This window comes from Canis lupus, chromosome 10, assembly GCF_048164855.1.
Source record: "Canis lupus baileyi chromosome 10, mCanLup2.hap1, whole genome shotgun sequence".
Classification (NCBI taxonomy): Eukaryota; Metazoa; Chordata; class Mammalia; order Carnivora; family Canidae; genus Canis; species Canis lupus.
In genome coordinates, this window is record NC_132847.1 from 43749585 (window position 1) to 43772671 (window position 23087).

A 23087-nucleotide genomic window follows, 5' to 3' on the forward strand; every position below is an offset into this window, starting at 1 on the left:
ACAAAAAGAAGTGAGAGAATGAGGGCTAGACTTTTCATGGTTGCCCTGTGAAACATGGATACCCACAATGTGTGTTCTATGCTGTGAGGCTCCTGGGATAGATAGCCTCTTAAAGAACACCTAAAATAATATTTACATTATTTAGGGTTCCAAATGGGATTTGTGATTTCTTCGAAAGAAACCCCATGAAAAAAACTGAGCCATGTATAACATGCATTTAGACTATGGCTCCTCAAAAATATCTTCTCGTCTGCTCTTTAGGCTTTGGATAAAACCACCCCAACTAGCGATACTAAGTCATCTGTAAATAATGTTTACTAATACCCTAGTCTAGAAACCAGTATCCAAACACATACAAGTTGGTATAAACTCTATGACCTACAGGTCTCTTACAGTTCTGATTCTAATATATTGTGACCAGACTCAACCCTTGAAACCAGTGACAGTGAATACAGAAGAGATGTATTGACCTGGTCATACAGGTAAGTTTCAGAATTATGCTGCTATTTAAGGACAAGTGGCTGAAGCTTGGCAAGTGTACGGGGTCAGCAAAAAGACCAACATTACCCTAATTCTCATTTCCTTTCTTCCTTCCAACTTTTGCTAATGTGTCACTTCCCTATTCCGCTGAGCGTGTCTCTTAGAAATAATACTTCTACACTCATCATCGATAATGTGACTGCCACAGAGAAAATTCAGGCCAGTTACAATGCATGGTACAAAGCTATCTAAAATACAAGTGTGGGAGTTTCGGCTTGGGTCTTATCTCATTTGAAATTGAAATATGTTTGCAGTGCTTGAATGTGGGAAGATTAATTATCACCTCTGTTTCAAAATAAGCAGCAGTAGAAACCCATCACATGGAAATGTGGAAGTGACATTGTTGACAGCTAACAAGAAAGGTTTTCAGCTGGAAAAGGGTGCAAACAGAAACAAATGCATTCGTATTTCTCATCTGCAGCCAAACAAAAATGGTGTTTGATACCGGCTGAGCTCGCCTCGGAAAACCAGGGCCCCGTTTCAGTTAGGACTCTACATGCAGCAGGATGAGTGAAGCGTGGAGTTCTGTCTCCTTCTTCCATCAGTGATTTCACATTTCCAAGGTTAGGCCGTTTCTGGCTTTTTTGCCCCTCCTGTAAGCTCCTCCCAACCCCTCACCCCCAACCCACCTCTGTATGAGGAGAAAAATTCTACAGTCTCACCACTGACTAGCAGAGTGGCCTAAGGCAGAGAAATTCATCTCTCTAAGCCTCACTGTCCCCATTTATAAAGTGGGTATCCTAAGTATATGCTTAACTCAAAGCATGGATGCGAGTCTACTGTGCATTAGTATAAACAATTAGCACAGCACCGGGCAGGCAGGAAGAGGTCAATACTTGTCAGCTACTGCTGTTGCAAAGTCATCTCACTCTGCTCAAAGACAACTAAAACAAAATTCTTCCTATCTGGACGCAGCTCTGTGTCAAGTAGTAAAGGTTCAGTTTATCCTTTCTCCTTAAACGTCAGTGATTATAAGAGATCATTTTGATGCTTCATTTCAGAAAGATACCATCTTCTTTTTGTTTGTTTGTTTGTTTGTTTGTTTGTTGTAAATGCCGTCTCAAGACCCCCATAGTTAATGTCAAGTCTGAGAGGAAGGTTTCTTGGGGCCCTTTGAACGCTGGCATTTTGAAGCTCAGGTCTCATGTATGACGGATCTCTTTTGTTAGTAGGAAAGGTTGAAGTTACAAAGTCTGCAGCCTGCATCATACATTAAGATAATGAGAGGAAAATGGTAGAGATGCAGATCATTTGGCCCCCTACCCCATTTCTATTTCTCTCTCAATTTGTTGCACAGTGACATAAAGTACCACCTTTGGAGGTGAGCCTGCCCTGTGGTTAATCATCCTGATACATGCTAAAATACCCCACACTATAATTTAACATGAAGAGCTAGAGGTTGTGTTGAAACTGTCATGACTCATAGGAATCTGCTAATTTTGTCCTGTTCACCTTCATTCTATAACTTTGCAAGAATTTCTGCCAACAGTGGCGGGGGTGGAGAGAGAGAAAGAAAGAGAAAAAGCAGCTCTTTGTGAAATGGCACCTCGAGTCTGTGTCATTGATATCATCTTCCTGATTCCCCAGGCAAGCCCTTTCTGAGCCATGCCAAGCCCTCCAGGGACAGTTTCTTTTACGAAACTTAAGCTTCCCTCTACTGGGCTCTCACATCTTCAGCAATGGTAATCATTCTTGAAGCTGGAAGTGCTGTCTGCTATCTTGATGTTGCTGGTGCTGAAAGAGGCAAACAAAGTCAGCCTGATTGTTTTAGGTTTGGATTAGTCTGGAGTATATAGAGAAACATTTTAAAAGACTTATTTTGACTATCAAAGTGAGTCAATATGACAGCAGTCGTCAGGGGAAAAATGTGCACCAGGCAAACACACAAACATCACACAGCAACCAGCTCCAGCTACTTTGGTAGCACGTTAGAGGGGAAATTGTTTTCCATCAGTGAGAAAGAAGGCAGTTTTGCAAGTTACTCAGGAAAAGGTACAACCACAGACTGGCATCCAGGAGGACACAGAGGTCAAAGGAGTTGGAAATAAATTCTTACAGCACATAATCTCATTGCATGATTTCGTGGTTAATACCCAGGTATCTGTGAAAATGTAACTACTTATAAATCACTTATGGATTGGCAGATAGTGTCCATTATGACCAAAGAAACTAATACTAAGGAGGATAATTTGGGGTAAGAAAGTAGGGGAAAACAAATGAGCGCATATCAAAATAAAAGCAAAAGCAAAGTTAACAACTAGTTATGATACCACTTACTTGCTGAAAGCAGTTTTAGGATTTATTTCAACCCCCGATATATCTGAATTTGTGAATGGAAAGCTATCTGGACCATTCTGATTATACTGTGAGGGGCCGTTTTTAGACTTGTCATTCAGATGAGAAAACCCATTAAACTGGCATGGAAACTGCACGACTCTCACCAAAATGCATGAAATTAAAGCTGGATTTTCCCTATCCCTTCCAATAATCAAATTTCTATCTAATCAGTTTGAAATGTCATATGATTGCCATTTTCCAAGAGAAATTAAATCTTCCAGCATTTATCTTGGTAAAATATTGATGTCTACTTAAACACAATTTGTATCTCCCAGCTCTTCCTGTTAAAAGATGGAGCACAAAAATCTACTCACTTCAGCACAGAGTATTATTTGGAAATAATCATCCTCAATATGTTCCCAAGAGGTAGACACACATTGCGGTGTGATATATTCCAAATTTATAGACATGAAAACAAAGTGAGGTAATTTCTTCCTATTACTGAGAAAAGAGTTATACAAAATACTCTTTCATATCATCTGGAGAAAAATGTATGAAATCATATTTTAAAATACTTCTAAAAGCAAATATTCAGAATACTTTTTTTCTATATTTTATGCCTACATTTCTCATCTCTTAGTAGTTAGATTCCCACACAAAATAACAAAACAAATTCCAGATTTATTATAGAAGTAAATACTAAAAGATCAGAGTTGGCGGAATGAAAGTATGCTAAGACCTTCATCTCTTCGAGAAGCATTGTTATGATTCCTCAGGTGCATACTCAGAAGCTCCTACCAAGAATGGAGGGATCTTGTGGGAAAGCCTGGGCCTCATACCCACTTCCGGGTGAGAGCCAGCCTGACCTGGACTCCCCTCTTCCATACCAGGACTGGTTCCATCTTCCCATGCTATGGACAGACCGTGGCTGTTAGGGAGAAAATTCATCATCCAATGAAACACATTCGTGTGTGTTTAGATTTCTCTGTCATTTTCCAAATACACCCATTCCATGGAGCAATATAAAACTACCTCTGTATGCCTTCCTCCTCGGTAGGGAGTCCTAAAGCAAAGGAAGGACACAGAAAGCTTAGAAACCTCACCCAAGGTATGGGTGCCCTCGGTTCTCGAGGCTGACAGTGCAGAAACCAACTCGAACTTTTCAAGGAAAAATTGATGTGAACCACTGCAGTCCATAGGAGAAAATCGATTCCCAAATCAGAGGTGAGTCCTAAAACCCACTAGGTATGAATGAGTGGTGATTCTAAACTTTTGTAATTACTGTAACATACAAAACAGAGTCTTAAGATAATCAAGGGCTAAGACAAAGGGAGCTTCTTACTACATTTCCTTACCCCTCGGGGCCAGGAGTCCTGCCACTGGAATTCATGGAGATTTCATGAAAATTAAATGGGTTATGAAAATATTTTTCAAAGAGATGTTGAATAACATTTAGTTTCTTTATTTGTCCTCTTTCTCCCCCAGAAAAGAGTTAACAGGGCAAGAAAGATTGCTATCCTAAGAAATGCCTGCTTGCCAGGTTGGGCCTTGGTGGGCATCTAGGAATTTGGATTTTATGAGGTAACTACCAGCCTAAAATGTACAAATTCTATGGTTTATGCTGAACAAATGCCCTTTTTTTTTTTCTGGAAATCTCAAATTTTCATACATGCCTGGCAGAGGATGCTATCTGACTAACTCCCAATAAGAACCTTGGCACTTAACATCTAAGGAGCTTCCCTGATAGGCCACATGTCACAATTTAATGCTGGAGGAATTAGGAACTAAGGGACTCCACAGGGAGCAGACCCTTGGAAGAGGGCACCTGATTTCCTCCAGATTTCGCCTATTTTCCTTTTCCCTTTGACAATTTTGCTTCCATTTAGTAAACCTTAGCCATAAATACAACTATATTTAGAGTTCCATGAGTCCTAGCAAATCACCAAGATAATACTGAGGGCACCTGACCCAGCTTCTAACTTCCTAGCCACTTCCCTCAAAGTCAGTTCAACTTTCCAAAATATCTTGCATACCATCCTGTATTCCTGTATTTTTTATTACTGTATTACTGTATCCTATATTTTTTATTACTGAAAGATTCTACACAGATGCACAGAAAATATAAACCTGAATAGATACACAGAGAATATTGGGTGTAGAAAAAGTCATGCTTTCTATAATTTGCTAGTGGAGTTAGCTAAAGAAAATATAACCATATATTCTATATATAAAAATTTCAGTCTAGAGCTATAGTTAAGTCAACATATTTGATTATTTTACATATGCAATTGATGCCCAAGTGCTTATATCATATTACAACATTTGTAGTCTAGGAAAATTTTAAGGCAGGTGTAACCAAGATGACTGCATACACTATGCCAAAAAGAAAAAAATCAACAAAAACTCATAGAACGCCTGGCTTTGGAGCAATGCTCATTTAAAGTGATATCTCCAAAATAAAACTACTGTAAAGACTACCTCAAAGAAACTGGCTGAAGTGCAATTATTTTTACTTTGGTTTCCTTCTACCTAGAGCTCATTATTTTTCCTCAGCTGATAACATTAAGCTCTCTATTCTCATGTTTCTGGTGGGGGGGGGGGGTCGGAGTAAAATAATGCTTTTTTATTACTGAAAGATGTTTTCTTGTCTTACATTGTCATTAAAAATGGTGTAGGACACCAGGGTTTACCACGAGTGGATAATTTTCTTAGAAAACAGAAATATAGGTCTTTTCTCTTTCCAAAATGAACAAGCTCTACCAGCATAGAAAGTAAAAGGCCCACTCAGCATTCATAAATAGGAGTTAATAGACTAATTTAGGTTGCTTAAGGGAGTCTTGAGATTTTAGAAGATTGCAGAGCACAAGAGCAATTCCCACATGCATCCCCCTCTGTTTATTTTGCCTGGGCAAAAGATAACATGCAATGCCCATGTCTCTAAGAGCCCTCTCATTGTCTCAAATGTCCAAAAACTTTTTTTTTCAGCTTTTCTCAGATACAATTGACAAATAAAAAGTGTATATATTTATTTGCTAAAGAAAAAAATACAGGGCTCTAGCCATAACAGGAAGGGGGCTTCTTACTGAAAATAGATGGATTTAGTGAAAGTAATATTTTTATGATTTTATTTATTATTTATTTGAGAGAAAGAGTGAGCAAGATAAAGACAGCACAGAAGCAGGGTGAGGGAGAGAGAGAAGCAGACTCCCCACTGAGTGGGAGCCCAATGCAGAACTCAATCCCAGGACCCAGAGATCATGACCTGAGCTGAAGGCAGGTGCTTAACTGACTGAGCCACCCAGGCACCCCAAAACTACTTATTCTTGAGACTTGCCATCCCTACTTCATCTCCTCCTCCTAGATCAACTTCTACCAACAACAGGCTTATAGCCCCTTCCCAGCCAAGGAGGCAGCATTATTAGCAGAGGAAGTAAACAGATGTAAGAAAATATAATTTAGTACCACAGTTAATGTCAGGGATAATCAGAAAGACCTGAGAATTGGAGGAGTGTGGTTTTCTCTCCAAATAAACTGGCCAGCATGAAAGAAAACATCTAGGAATTTGTGTATAACTTGATAAAAGAGCCATATATCCACCTGATTCCAATAAGGGAGCCCATCATCCACTTTGTGCCACCCCCAGGCTTGGGTTGCCAACCTATGTTTTATGCTTTATTGATAAACAGCCTTTAGTTAATTTTTTATTTTTTATTTATGCTTTGTTGATATTATTTGTAAGCAGCCAAATATCATGAGACATTTGACAACATTCAAAAATGAAAGATGATAGCCAAATGCCCCTAAAAGGAACTCAGAAAAAATAGAAACTTAAATACTGTCAGAAATACGAACAAGAATAAGATGCTATTTAAAAAAGAGAGACCTTCAGAGAATAAAAAATATAGCCTTCAAATGTTAACGAAAGGAAAAAATGTGGGGAAAATTTTAACTAAAGGAACAACCTAGGGAGTCCAACTCCCAACTGCATATTATCTAAAAAAAATTATGTGGAGAAAATAGGTGGGAGAAAAATATTAAAGAAATTATGTAAGATTTTCTTTCCTAACTAAAAGACATGCATCTCCAGATTTAAAGGGCATGTCAAGTGCCAGCATAATGAATGGAGAAAGACTCACAACAAGACACATCAATGTAAATTTTCATAACATCATGGGTAAAGTAGAGATCCTAAAATAGAGATCCTATTTCTAGCTTGGGGAAAATAACAGATAAAATAGATACAAAACTTAGAAAATACATTCCAGTTCTCAAAAGCAATAGTAGAACCTAGAAAATACGGGGGAATAAAACTTCAAGATCATTTAAGAAAATTATTTTCAACATAGAATTCTGCATATAACCAAACATTGAATCAAAGGTTGAATAAAGATATTTTTAGTCACACAAAGGATCAAAAATTTTACTTCCTTTTTACCCATTTTGTACTACTGGAGCATGTGCTCAGTAAAGTGAAAAAATAAACCTACCAAGAGAAAGAAATGGAATCTACAAAAACACAGTAATCTACAGGCAAAAAGGCAAAGGAAATCTCTAAAATAATGATGACAAGAAATAACAAGATGAAGTCACAATCTAAAAAGGATGAAACGATAAGCAAACCGTTGTTGTCTAGCAGAATGTAAAATTATGTTTGTCTTCCTCAGGGGACTTGATCTGACTGTGGGGAATGATAGCCCTTTGTGAGAACCTTTCCACTGTATACTCAGAAAATGGGTATAATGGTCTTGATGTCAGGTTTGAAGAATAAATGTATAGCAGAGCACCATCAGGAATTTCTTTACCTGGTTACCAATCTCCAAAGTCACCAAAGGCCCTGTGGTCAGTCCCTGTGATCAGGTTCCAACTAATCTTTCTATTATGATATATGACACTCTTCAGCTGGCACCCTGGGAAATCTGATATGACTGCTTTGCACTATTAGAGTGACACACTTATTCATTTGGAAAAAAAATATGAAGTGCTTTCTATGTCCAAAACACTAACCTATGTGCTTGGGATACATCCATGAACTAATGTACAGAGATCTATGCCAACACGGAGTTTACATTCTCATGAAGGTGTTGTCAAATAACAGAAAAAAAAAAGTAGGCATGATAAACAAGAAAATTATAGAGTGTATTAGAATGTGACAAATGTTATAGAAAGAAACGGAACCAGGCAAAGCAGATGAGGAGTACTGGGGGCTTTGATTGCAATATCATATAGGGGTGATCAGTATAAGCCTCATTAAAATGATTTTTGAGCAAAGACTTGATAGAGGTAAGAGAGTTTGCCAGATAAATATCTGTAGAACTGTGCTTGAGGCAGAGGGAACACACAGTACATAGAGCCTAATGTGGGAGCATTGCTGACATATTGGATAAAAGTAAGGCAGATATTTTAATGGAGCCATTTTGTCTTCAGGGATGTCTTCTTCCCCAGCCAGAGTGCACTCCCTTCTATTTCCTTTTCCAGCCCACTCTCAGGCTCTAGGGCATGCTCCTTTCCTCATCCTTTCTAAAAAGAACCACCATCTTCATGAATTTTATGATATTCCCTTTTGATTGGGAACCTCTGAAGAAAGATGGGCAGTGACACCTCCCTTCAAAGATGAAAAACTTAATATTCAGAGAGCTTGATTCCTTAAGTCAGATCAGATGACCAAAGTCCAATACCAAATTTTTCACTGCAAGCCCACTAGTCTTTCTGTCTCTGCCCATGATGTCCAGGATTTGCTGAAGAAATCCTAGTCAAGTCTCTACTTTGGGAGGGTGATGGAAAGAAAAGGATATGATGGAAATCAGGGAAAGAAGAGAAGTAGGTTGACATTTACAAATAAAAGCTTGAATAAAAAAGAGATACTCATTGTGTCTCACTTCAGGTGTGGATATTATTCTGCTGTCATGAAAAAAAAATCCAACTGTTCTCATTTCCTACGCGCGCACACACACACACACACACACACATACACACATATGCATACACATACATTTATGAAAGAAATCCTCTCCATATTTCTCTACCCTACTCTCTGCCATGGGAGCAACCAAACTGAAGTTATCTGGCCCCATGCATAAAACACAAACGTACAGCATCATCATGACTACAGGTCTCTATGAATTCTCTTGAATGCATAGTGTATACTTACTGTTTTAACCTTTTCAGCTTGTTTTGAGTCTTCAGTGATAAGATTGTATAGGGTTACAGTTTCTCTCTCTGTCCTGTCTCATTACATAAACCCATACACGTGACCTGTTCATAAGCCAGTGTTAGGGGTAAGGTAAGATGCAAATTGCAAAAATCCCCCCCAAATAAGTGTTTTATAAATTTGTGTGCATGTAGGAAGGACAGGAGAAATAGCTGGGTTTTTCTTTTCTTTGTCCATACACTAACCATTCTCTTTCCTCATGTCTTCAGTTTCTATTCCATACTTGCTCTGGAATGTGACAGTATCGATTTTGATTCCCTACGCCCTGACAACATCTTTTTCAGTGGTCTCTTTTTAAACTTGCCTTGAATTATCCTAATTTGAGTGTGCCATCTGTTTCCTGCTGGAAACGTGACTGATAAAAGCACCATCTTCCCCTCTACTAAGCCCATAGAAATGATAAAGTATAAAATGATAAAAGTAAAATCAAATCCTGAAGTTCAAATGGGAAGATAAGTACTGCTTTGGTCCCATAATGAAAGAGGGATGCAAAGAGTCATCAGTCCTAAAAAGCAGATCTATAGAACCTCAAGTTTGCAAGTAGAGAGCTCTATTCCTACACGATCAAGGAGGTTAAAAGTTCTTCATACAAATACAGGAGAACAAACTAGACCCAGGCTCCCCACGTGAAACGTGTGGCTATGGCCTCCCTTCTCTATCTACTAAAGGAAACAGAAAACTAACATCTCAGTCTTACCCCAAATTCTGGCTGCCTATATCAAGCTAAAAATGAGGGAAGAAGGTAATGGATATAATCTTGGTGGATCAAGACTTGAGACAAACTATAGCTCTGGGTGACTACAACTTTCCAAATCATCACTTTATCAAGATCTCTGAGCTCCTGATGTATGACTAAATCTAGATTGGGACCCCTAGAAAGACAAGTAGAAGTGTTTACAAAACTGTTCAAAATTGAGGAGTTTGAGGAAAAAAAGGGAGGGATAATAAGAATGGGAAGGAAAAGAAGGAAGTTTTCTTTCTTTTTATAAGATTTTATTTATTTGTGAGAGACACAGAGAGGCAGAGACACAGGCAGAGGGAAAAGCAGGCTCCCTACAGGGAGCCTGATGCGGGATTCAATCCCAGGATCCCTGGGATCATGACCTGAGCCAAAGGCAGACGCTCAACTACTGAGCCACCCAGGTGCCCAGAAGTTTTCTTTTTGATGAACAATTCCGAACACCTGAGTAAGCCTCTCAGTAAGCCAAGCAGTCGATGAAATCAACCAGAAGATTAATTCTCCCCCCCAAAAAGAGAAAATAACAGAGTACTCAAAAATGACTTTCTTATCGTGCATATCATTAAATAGTGTTACATTAATAATATGAAGTAACAGTATATTAAAAATAGGACAATCCTGATAAGAAACATATAGAACAGATTCTTAGATTCAAAAGCAGTACAATAGGGTTACAGAAGAAGAAGACAGAAAAAAATGAAGAGGAAAAAAGTCATTGAAGAGATATCAGCTAGGAATCTTGGAAGAGAGACACATGTCCTCATGTTGAAAGTGCGTATTAAGTGTTGAGCAGTATAAGTAGAAAAGAAGTCCATGTCTATTTCTTAAAGACAGAAGTGATATTAAAAATACTTAACAATCTGAGAGACACAAGTATCAACACATCAGTGGGATGTTAGCTTTCATGCTAAAGCAGGACTCGGGATGCCCTTTGCTAAAGTTCCTTGAAACTACAGTCTTTGGTTCATAGGGAAATCTGATTTTCAGGGAATGGGCTGAATATAAGTCAGGGGCTTGGCCCCGTAGCTATTTACCAAAGGGTATGAAAGGATTTCAATATTTTTATAATCAGTATGAGCATACTGATAGACATTAATATCATCTCCTACCTACACTACTTGTGCTAACAGGTTCCCTTCTTTCTATTCATTATACAATTAACTATTTCACTGCTCCTTATCACTGTTTGCCAAGGCAATGGCAACATTCTACTAATTTTAAACTCAGATCTCCAGTTCCTTTCCTCAAAGCTCTGCTTAGTGATCATTCAAACCCTCCCTATTAGTGTTTTCACTTCCTGAACTTTTGATAATACCATCATTGCTGATAATAATAAAAATAGTTAATACTCACTTTTTTGCTATTTGCTTCTCCTCTGATACTCTGTTGTCTCTTTTAGGTGTTAGATGGTGTTGGCCTTTATGGTTTTAGGGAAATTTTTAAAAATGTGACATTTTTACTTTTTTTAAATATATAGCAAAGGTTTCCTTTTGGGGGCTAAGAGTGGAGAGTAGTATTAAAGGCAACATTGAAAGCAGCAGTTTCTGAACCAGTTACACAGCACTAAGAAAATACTTTAAAAACACATTTTTCATTAGCTGAAGGTTTGGAGAAGAAAGCCTCACTTATGTTTTCCTATAAATAATGGATTGGTGCAATCTGACTTGTGAGAGTAGATCTTAATCGATGCCTACACAGAAAGTAGTAAAAGCTGAGTATTTAAAATAATCTTATCCTGTCATTTTAGTTGATAGCATTGTGTTTTTACATGACCATTGGTCATATTTAGTGATTTACATCATTTCTAGAAGGATTTGAAGATGTTTTTGGCTCAAGCATAAATTCAACTTGCATATTATTAAATCAAAGAGAAAAACCAGAAAAAGTGATCTACTATTACCTACATCTTGGTGATTGTTTTACATGCTTTCAGTGTGCATCTAGCTTCTATCATACATAGATAGCAATTCTCTGCTAATTTATACAATTTAAAATATATTTGGAAATAAAAACGACCCTGCAACACACGTCAATGTAACCATCATGGTCAGTTTGTGGTCGTGAGGATAGAAAAATAATTTTTTTAGAATTTCTTAGCATTCTCCTTTCTAGCTCTGGTCTCTTTATAATTAGATGGCTTTCTTTAAAAATATACATTTCTACTATTAATCTGTTTAACCTCAGTATATTCAGCCAATTTTCATTTTTTAATGAAAGCATCTATTTCCATAAAGCCATTCATAATTTACCCCCATAATGATTCCTAAGTACAAATAATGCTAATATTTTATGCCTAAAGATTGGATGCATGATTTTTAACAATTCCGAATGTAATTTTAGAAACAATGGAATAGGATATTAAAACTCATGACTATCCAAGAAAATCAAAGCTGCATGCTTGATTGATATAAACCTACAAATGCATTTCTAATTTTTGTTTCTTCAGTTTTTGGATTAGGTAAACAAAGCTTTTTTCACAACAAATGCTACTTCATAATGTGTTATAGTTCTGTCAGTGTTAACTTAAGTTTTCAAATAATATTCATAACATTAAATATTATTTATAAAATGGAATAGCACCTCTCTATATATGGCAATGTATAGTACTATTATATTCATTATGTCATCATAATTGTGTAATAATATTCGTATAAGAATCGCTAAACCTATTTAATGTGTGTTTTCAAAACAGGAAGTTCATTCACTCAAAGAATGAAAAATTTTTTTTCAAAGAATGAAATTCTAATACTTGAATTTTAGCAACTAGGTGCAAACCCTTAAAAATATTTAAGATCCCAAATCACATCATGTTGTGATCTAAGTATAAGCTCTTTTGAAGTAAAAATAAGAGACAAATATTAACCAAGGTGAAGATATTTATTATTAATTACTTTAAAAAGAATGCATAACTATTGCCTTCTTATTCAAGTAATTTTGAGATAATAAAGGTTTTAATATTTGCATTAGAATTATATCCCAAGAGGAACAGGAATTATTTGTTTTATTCACCTCTGTATTATTAAAGGTGGTTTTATTAAAGCACAGGAACAGAACCCATGGGCAGAAAGAGCTGTACTGGGGTCATGGGAAGGGACCCATTATAGACTTTCATGTTGGGAGGGAGCGGTTAGGGATAGAGCAAGCCTCCCAGGTATTTTGGAAAAAAGGTTTCCAGGATGCTGAGGGGGCCAGCTATTGTTAGGAAAGGTCATTTATTACTGTTGAGTAAAAACTCAGTCAGAGACCCTTCAGATATATATTGGTGTGTCATATGTTGGGGGATGATTGCCAACATGTATCTTGGGTGGGTAAAGGAAATATCTAAAGGAACTTTTATATGTTAAACAGACTTACAGGACCCTGAGGATTGTGTTAAGATTGCTTCTTGCCCTTAGCAAAGTATCGACATCAAGGCAGTGGAGTTCCTAGAGGAAGGTCCCTCCACCTGTTTCAAGGACTTGTCAATGGGCTATAGGGAGTAAGGAAATTTAGTTATGTTTCCCCTGCCTTTGTTTCCCACACCACTATAAAATATTTTCTAGTGTATAGATATTATTTCCTACCCTGGTGCACACAATTGCTGATTACTTATAATAAAACAGTACTATCAGTAATGTGACAATCTTTAGAAAAATAAATGCAGTATGTTGATAACATTGTTATGCTGCTTCAGTTATATGATTAGTTCTTATAAGCTTAGAAGGAACAGAACAGGAATCTAAATTGGCCTTTATTATATTTTTACTGGATAAGAAATGCCATACAACATCTCTGGACCCTGGCAGCCTATGGTAACCGTTTATATATCTGGAATATTTTTAATGCATTATTAATAGCTGATGCTATTTCTGCCTATCAAAATTTCTTTTTTATTTTCTTGCTCTGTTGGTATTCCATTTTTACAACTTCACATTTTTAGAAAATTGTGTAAAATTACATTTCTGCATTTTTTTGAATCTTAAGAATGGCTGAACAAATATTTTAAGGTTATATTTCAAAGAAAAATGTAATATTCTACATCAGCTGTAATATGAACACAGTACTATTTCAGATTCATCAAAGACTGAATGTGTAACCAAATTTGTGGAGAAAATAGAAAATTTTAATATATGAAAGTGTTTGTTTACAGCTTTTAAATTTGAAATCAATAACCCATACTATTTTATTACAGGTGAATTAGTCAAATTTATAATTTATACATTCATTAGTCTAGTGCTTAACAAATACTAAACATTCACAACTTCAAAAGTATTTATTTTGACTAAGTTTTCCTTTTTAAAATAAATAATGACTTTTACATCACTTTATTCAAACTTAGATTTGATCTAATAAGAAGACATTCTGAAACTCTTACTTCTGGAATACTCTTGTTGTTCAATATATAAACATCCTTCTATCTCCTTCAGTGTTGGAACTCAGATTCCACATTAGCCCTTAATGGACTATCATTAATCCAACAAAACATCCATCACTGTCCAGCTGGATTAAGACTGGCATCTACAGAAGTCTTGGTAAAATGATTCTGTCTTCTCAGTCCACTTATACGTCCTGATTCTACATAGAGTGCCAAAAATGCAAAATTTTGAAAAAGTGGACGTAGCATCATTTTAGAGAAATTGATACCCAAATGCTCAGGGCTTTCTGCCATGTGTAATGTTAAATTTGACAGAATTTTTTTTTCATTCTGGTTAATAGTTTACTCAAATAATCCTAGAATTCCACAAGAAATTACTGTCTTTCATGCAATCAGTTTACTCCCAAAGCAGGGAAACTAAAGGAGATGCTTAGCTTAATCAATGAGATTAAACAGTAAGTTTCAAATCAAATCCAATCAAATGCCAAATTGTTTGCTTTCTCTTTTTCTTGGATTTTTCACTTAATTATTTTAGAGAACGTGGACATCTCAAAAATGCAGATTCCTTTGTGCTTCTCAAACTTGAGCATGCATAAGAATCGCCAGGAGGAGAGCTTGTAAAAAGATTCCTAGCTCCCTCCTGCAAAGATGCTAAGTTAGTTACAGAGTGTGGGAGGAGGGGTACATAATTTCATTTCCAACAAGGTTCCAGGTAGAGCGGAGGGCCAACTGGAACTGTCCGAGGTCTGCTTTCCCAGTTTTGTTCTTCTTGGTCCTTGAATTATTTTGCACTGAACTTCACCTAATCAATTTCCCCCTTCCCACCACTCATCTTTAGTTTTAACAATACATCCTTTTATAGCAGTTTTTATTTTCGAATGCATGATAAGCAAATGTCCACATGCCATCTCTTTGCCTAGGAGATAGCTTTCAATAATTCTGCTTATCCCTTCGTTGAAGGAAATACTGACATGGAGGCAAGTTTAAATGGCCTACAGGTCTAGGTCATCACCCCACAAATTTCTGGAATTACTTTTTTAAATTTGTTTATTCATAAGAGATACACAGAGAGAGGCAGAGACATAAGTAGAGGGAGTAAAAGGCTCCCTGTGGGGAACCTGATGCAGGATTCTATCCCAGGACCCCAGGATCTCATCCTGAGCCAAAGGCAAATGCTCAACCAATGAGCCACCCAGGTGCCCCACATGGCTGGAATTATAAACAGCTTCATTTCAGCATCACACACACACACACACACACACACACACCAATACCTTTTTGCTTTGGGCAATAACGTTTATATGCCCCAGTCGAAACAAAAGTGACTTTTTCTGGTATTGCCTTTGAACTTGAAAACCTCTATTCCTTTCATAAGCTTCTAAAAAAGATACTATACGGGCAGCCCTGGGGCCCAGCGGTTTAGCACCGCCTGCAACCCGGGGTGTGATCCTGGAGACCTGGGATCAAGTCCCAGGTTGGGCTTCCTGCATGGAGCCTGCAATAAATCTTTTAAAAAAATTGTACAATATTCATTGTATAATCATCCTAAGCCCTGTAGGATCACAGAGTTAAGTGCTTAGATTGGTCACCAGCTTATCTGTACATGTGTGTTCCTTGCAGTATTTTAGCACTTGATGGAGGATAGTAGCAGACACCAATGTTTTATAAGTGATTTCTAGGATGAAAACCTTTTCTAATAACATGAATATTCCCTGAACATCTGGCACTAGAATGATTCCTAAGAAGAAAAAGTTTGCTTTGCTGGAAACTCTCTTGATAAATCACTGGAAACTGAAGATAACGGGCCAAGGGAGTCCAAGCAAGAATAGCAAAAGAACGAATTTTTTAATAAACATCTTTGTTGCTTACACTGTGCCAAAAACTGTTCTAAGCGCTCATACATATTAGTTCATTTAATCATCATTACTACATTTGTGAGATATGAATCCTTTATTCCTTCATTTTGCAGGTGATGAGACTGAGGTAGAAAGGGTAAGGAATCTAATCCAAGGTCAGGTCACCAGAGGTAGACCTGCAGGGATTCAAACCAAGGAAGCTTCACCCAGCATACAATGCTGACTTCATCTGGTAAAGAAGAATTTTGTAGGTGTTTGTTATTTGTTCTAGGAAAAAGAAAAGGGGCAATGGGGAAAAATAGAGCAGAAAGAGAAAAGAACCAGAGAAATGACAAAACGCTGGAGGATGATGCGGCACTGCTCTGCCTTTGGTAGCAATGTGACTGAAAGGGTTTTTAAGAGCTGGAGTGTTTAATCTAAAATGTAACATTTTTTTTTTACTGATCAGAGTACATTGTGGTCCCTCCTCCTGACCCCCACATCAACAGTAAACCTAAAGTCACTAAGTCTTATAGAAATTAGCAGAAGTGCAGAGTTTCACATCTGGCTTAACGTTGCATTGAACAAAGATCTTTCAGGAGGAAAAAAAAAAACCCTCTCCTCTAAAAACACAAAAAACCTGAGCCCAGAAATAGAGTATAGCCAACAGAACGTAATCCCAGGCCATCTCAACGATTTGGATCAAGCTTTGGACTTCCGGGCCATGGAACTGTGGTTCGAATAACCTTTTCTAACTCTCAAGAGTAAGAGAGCTCCCATCTCGCGTTTGCATTTCATGTCAAGAAAATCATCTTGTTTCCTCCACTATAAATTAAAGGGGTAGGAGGCATAATACTATCCAGTTTTAACGACGGAGCACCATGTTCTGCTCAAGAAATACTATGGGTATTTATTTTAGTTGTAGTAGGAAATTGTATGAATACTTTTAAAGTAAGAATAATAAGAATACTTTCAAAAATTTTCCCTTTATCTGTGGACAAGTAAACATCTCTGTTTACTTTAGATGGACAATTTCTGTTCCAGTTCACTTTCAATTTTTAGGATGTTCTTGAATTATTGTAAAGATATATTTCCACGGGGCAAAAATAAATCATTTTCTTTCACTTATAAAGCTAAGATTCTCCTTGCTCATATATGCGCCACCACAGCCCAAACAAGAACAGGCAGGCTGAATGAGGGCCAATCCCAGGCTGACGACCTGGTTAACTGTGTACACTGGCTGTTCCTGCACAGCTGAGGCCATCTGAGCCCCAGAGGATCCCCAGGCAGAGCTTTAGCAGGTGGGCTTCTCAGTAGAGTCAATGAAAGTGCTAATAAGCTTGTCTCAGCTGGATGATACTCTTTGCATATCTTTGCATTTCCTTGTTCTTCCAAGGAACTGCCTCCAGGAAAAAATTCATGTAGGTCACCAATTACAGTGCTCCCCAATTGGTTTGTAGATGTTTCAGCAGACCTTATTTGTTGCACACAGGACTTTTTTGGTTATTCCACTTTGTTCTCACAATTTTTTTAAAAAAGAGAATTAAGCAACTTTGATGGCTTTTAAAAGAAGACATTTTCATTTATTCATGCATTAAGCAATTCAAAGATTTTTATAGAGGATTCACGATGAGCTAAACCCTATGCTAGGCACTTGAGGGGTGAATAGAGAGCAATAACAGTATTTATTGTTTGCTATATGCCACCCACTATGTGGAGGGCTTTAAATCCACCCTCATGATTTTAACTTTCACTACTTTCACTATATATGAATATATCCCTGAGGTACAATTTAGGAAACAGAGGCTCAGAGAAGTTAAGAGTTCTGCCCAAACAGCCTCTAGGTTGCAAAGACTAAGTACTGTCCTAGCCTACGTGACTCCAGGAACCATTCTCTTAATAAGTCTAGTAATACATGGTTCTGGCCCTCAAGAAGGCCCATTAGCAAGACAGATTGAAATAATGCCACATTTCACACTTTTCACTGGGAACATAGGAAACTGTTCTAGGTCCTTCAGGCAACTTGCAACTGTCATGGTATTCCAGGTAAGTGAACACTAAAGTAACAGCAAAGGGTCAGGAGCAAGAGTTTGAGGGGAGATTTGAGACAGCCAATATAGTTCACTACAGGAAAACCATATAGCATCTGGGTGTGCTACTTGGAAATATAGGTTGAAGCCAAATCAAGAAGTATCTTGGATTTTATGACACAATAAAAATACATCAGTGTGTAGTGGTTAACAGACATAAACACTAAAGAAAACAAACTTTAATCCAGTTTTGCACATCAGTGTGTACATTATTAATAAAAATTACCTAGACTTTGTGAATTTCTTCTACTTTGCCTATCTTCTTTCCTCTACCCAGTTAACATAGATTGCATTTCCCTAAATCGCCGGGCAGTCTGACATAATTCTAGGTTAGAAGGTGTTACAAGGCACAACTGTACTCTCCTACTCCTCTCGGGTTCAAAATTTAGGTTACCTTACTGGTGATTGAGATAATGTCTAATTTTTCTTAGGATTAGATAGAAAAGAACTCCTGAAATCAAGCTCTTTCAGCTTTCTGATTCTGTTCTCCTAGGTTGATGGCTAAAATGGGAAAAAAGAAGGAGGGCCAGGTACATCAGAGAGCTCCCTAATAGACATAAATGTCCCAGTGTGTGTGAGAGACAGAGACAGAGACAGAGAAACAGAAAGCATGAGCATGTGGATGTGGTTTCCCCTTCCCCTGTATCATGTAAATAGGCTAAGTATGCCCATAATAGGACAATCAGCTGTTCCTCTTTCAGTGAAGACTTTGAGTTAATCATTTTGTACAAGAAAACAATTACATGGTGAGGGAAAGGATAGCAAAAATTAGAATTTTTAAATGAATCATTTTATTATATGGGTCCTGAAATAATTCATTAAAATTTCTGATTGTTTTTTCTTCAAATATATTCATGTGCTTGGCTATTTGCGCATGTTATGACTTTGATAGAACTTAGTAATACACCGTATTTGTTGATGTTTATAGAATTTTTTAAAACTTTAAATATTTCTGATGGAATGCAGATAGGAAAATCATTTATAACCTATGAATCTGTTCGCTAGAGAGTTTTAGGACTTGGCCTTCCAAAATCAATGTCTTTTTTTTGCCTTGCTGAGTCCCACCGGTTAACACAGACTGGTCATTTTTCTTCAGGAGGCCAAGATAGAGATGGACAATTTGGAGTTTCCTGTGTGCAAAGCTGATGTGTGCAAAGCTAATGCAGAGTCTAATTTAATTCTGTATTACGACTCTGGGACCTGTCCTTAGCCCTTCCTTGGGGAAGGGCAAAGTTTCAAAGGCAGCCATCAAGGCAATTGTAAATCCCATTTTGCCCCATGAAAGAGAAGTTAATCCTAGCAAATGTGGTGCTTTCTTTCCTAAGTATTTGTGGACCGTGGAGTATACACTAATAGATATTACGCTGGTTTTGCTATGGCAACAGCAATGCATTGTCATCTAAGTCCTCGTGTGTACATAATACCAGAGGCTTGGTGCCACTAGGACAAACCACATCAGCACGGAGAGTGAAGTTGATGTCAGTTCCCTTGTTTTGTTTTAATGTCCTGCTGAAATATCTCTGAAGCCTCACAAGACACTTTGCTTTGATCAACATCCTTCAACTTTCAAAGGCATCCTGGAGGTGTTTGTAAGACAGCTGCTTGCTGAAATAACCTTGATTGCTTTTTCTAAGAATTGTCACTGCATGCCTCAGAGATCTGTAGAGTCTCTAACAAAAACTGCTGATAGTGGCACCCAAGTTCATCTATATTCAACATACTCAGCCCCCCAACACACTATTTTTCACGAGTGATACCTTATACGATTGTGTGCACAAATGTGAGTAAACATAAACCATCGAAGATACTGCCCATTTTTTTATTCTCAATACTCACTTATGTTTAAGTAACACATGCTCAATTACAGAAAATTCGAAAATTCATAAATACGAGAGGAAAAATATCCTGAAACCACCACTGAAACCTAAGTGTATTTCTTTCTAGTAATCTATAATATGAATAGGCCTTTGTTTTGTATAATGTTAAGTATAATTATAATTAAAATGTATATGGAATAGAATGTATAGTTTTATGTTTGAGTAATTACATAATGCATGCCTTTTAATAGTAAAAAAAATAAGCATCCTGGTGTTACATTGATGTTCTGATTAAAGATCTCCTTATTCTGTCAGCATTCTTATATTTTCCTGTTTACTTCCCAAGCATTAACAATACTATTTGCCACAGAAAAGGGAAAAAGCCAAGTTAAATGGTTGGACACTTGAAGAAGTGTTGGATTGGGACACAGAAAAATCAACTTCTGAATTGTAGAATTTGTATTATTATTATTATATTATTATTGTTGTTGTTGTTGTTATTGGACAAAAGAACACAGTGGCCCTCTAAGTATTCTGATTCACTGTCCCATGTATAGAAAAGTGAGTTTTCCAGCTACTCTTGTGTTGCTTACAGAGAAAAGATTGTCAAGATAACCAGTGTCTTCCTGGAATGGACCGTGGGACAGTAACAGGGAGATGAAAAGCTATCTGAAGGAATTGGAGGATAAATCCATAGACATTTACAAAATTTTGTAAACAAAATAGTAAAAGATAGATGAACAGGAAGAAAAGAACTAGCTAATATTTTGGTTTGGTACCTGGACCAGGCACTGTGCTAGGCATTTTCCAAACATTACCTCCTTTATCTTTATAATCATGCTATAAAGCAGAGTGACACATTGAAGGACAGAAATGTTAAATAACATAGCCATTTTTTTAAAGCAAATCCAATCAGAGAAAAGGATTTTTTAAAGATTTGTACAGACCACTGAGAATTGACAATAGCTAAGATTTTGTGATATTTGCTTGACACTGGTTATACAGGATTTTGAAATTTGGGGTTTTAGTCATATATTTTTATACCAAACACAGACAACCATTTTAAAGAAGGTAGCATGAAGAACTGATTGAAAGCAACCAATCAGAGAGAAGTATTAGAGAACTTCTTCTGAAAATTCATTTTGGCTGTATTCATAAGTTGAATTCATCTCACAAATTTATCTCACAAGTTCTTATATGGCCCATCAATATGACTTCAATGTTTTAAATGTTTAAAATACATAGCAACATTTCTATTCTTTGGACTTTCCACTTATTAGAAATAAATACATTAGGGGGTGCCTCGGTGGCTCAGTGGGTGGGTGTCTGTCATTGGCTCAGGTCGTCCTGGGATAGAGTTCCACATTGGGCTCCCCCACAGGGAGTCTGCTTCTCCTTCTGCCTATGTCTCTGCCTCTCTCTGTCTCTCATGAATAAATTTTAAAAATCTTTTTTAAAAAAAGAAATACATTAGAAATAAAATCAGAAATTCAAAATGATAGACATTGCAACACATTATTAGAGGAGAAACGTTTGCAAAAAGAGCTCAGCATGGTCTCTATTATTTCATTATCTAAGATTATGTATGAAAGTTATATTTTTAAAAATGGTTGAAAATTTCCAAATATGAGACATGAAAGCAGCTTTTATCTATTTTGATGAAAGCATAGTCTAAATACAAAAATATAAAATATAACCTTTCGCATTTATCCTGAAAAACACTTTTAGATGGATATTTATTTAATGTGCATTAACAAAGGGAAGGAACAATACAATTTTATCTGTTTTGAAGATATTGAATATTGTATTAAATTAACTTCATAGATTAAATACCGTACTGATAGGAAATATTTGGCTCATTAGCTATATTACCTACACAAAAGCTTGAAATTAATGAGAAATTTCTATAATTGTTTACAAGATTTTGTATTATTTTGGAAGAGTTTTACAAGTTAAAACAAAAACCCAGAAAGTGAGAAATGCTAGGTTGGAGGCTGTCCAAGGCCTTCCCACACTGAAATGCCAGGATTAGAGGATACTCATCCTTCCTCTACCCACGAACTGAAGGCCTTGACGGAAAGAAATGGAAAAAGAAGATATATAATAGCTCTGGTGGATCGATTCACTCATGAGGCATAAATCAAAGGGAAAAGTCTGGATTATTTTTAAGAAAATCTATGTACCCCCAACCTCAGATGAACCTTCTTGGACAAAACAGTCTGACACAACAAAATGCGAAGCTCAGGAATTGTACCTAACAATAGTTCTCAAAACTATTCTAACAGAACTTTGAATTTCCCAGAGAGCAATATTCCTACGATGACTAATTATTCTTATTTGTTTTTTTCTGCAACCTTGGCTGGTTAACAAGGTTAAAATGTTTAGCATCTGCTAAACCTGGAATGGCATATAATGACTGATGAATAAATTGAGCATGCCCTCTGGCCTTTCTCTGGATTGAACTTCCTGTTGTATTTTGGGGAAGGTAGTGAGTGTGCTAGATAAGCAATCACTGCACTTTGGTGTGAAAATTATGAGAATTATGGAGAAATATATTAAGGGATTGAATTCAGCATTACCGCAAATTAGCTAATCTAGTCTTTTGGCACAAAATAAGCAGCCTGCTTTGTACACATTTGGAAGGTTTTAAAAACAAATCAATATAGCCATACACTCAGGACTATGCTAAATAGAGCTGCTGATACGCACACACTGCTCCTCCACAGTGGGCCCATTGTGGAGAGCCGCCACATCCAAAACACCTTCCAGCTGTTGGAGGAACCCACAAGAGAAGCAAGTGCAGACGCAGACACCCTCAGTCAGATAATTACCTTGATTAAGATTCTCAGAATTAAACGGAGTTTAATCAAGGACCCTGTGAAATTGTGAGAACGCCAGTTTTCTGGGCTGGTCCTCCTTTTCTGCAGATGGTGAGTTGCCAAACAAAATCAAAGGAGTCTTAATTACAAGGATGAGAGGCAAAGTCAAAAGGGAATGAGAGAATCTGTGCTTTGTGATGGAGATGGACCAGCACCAATCAGTGGCTCTCCCCTGCAGGGACAGAGCTACAGTGCATCAAAGCTGAACACACTAGCAACATTCCTCAACATTCCGGGCAATCCGAGGGACTGAATTCATAGCAATGGCAATATATCTAAGGTAGGGGCTAGTACCAAATCTCTTATGATATATGTGAACTTTTTAGACAATATTTGGACTGATATTAG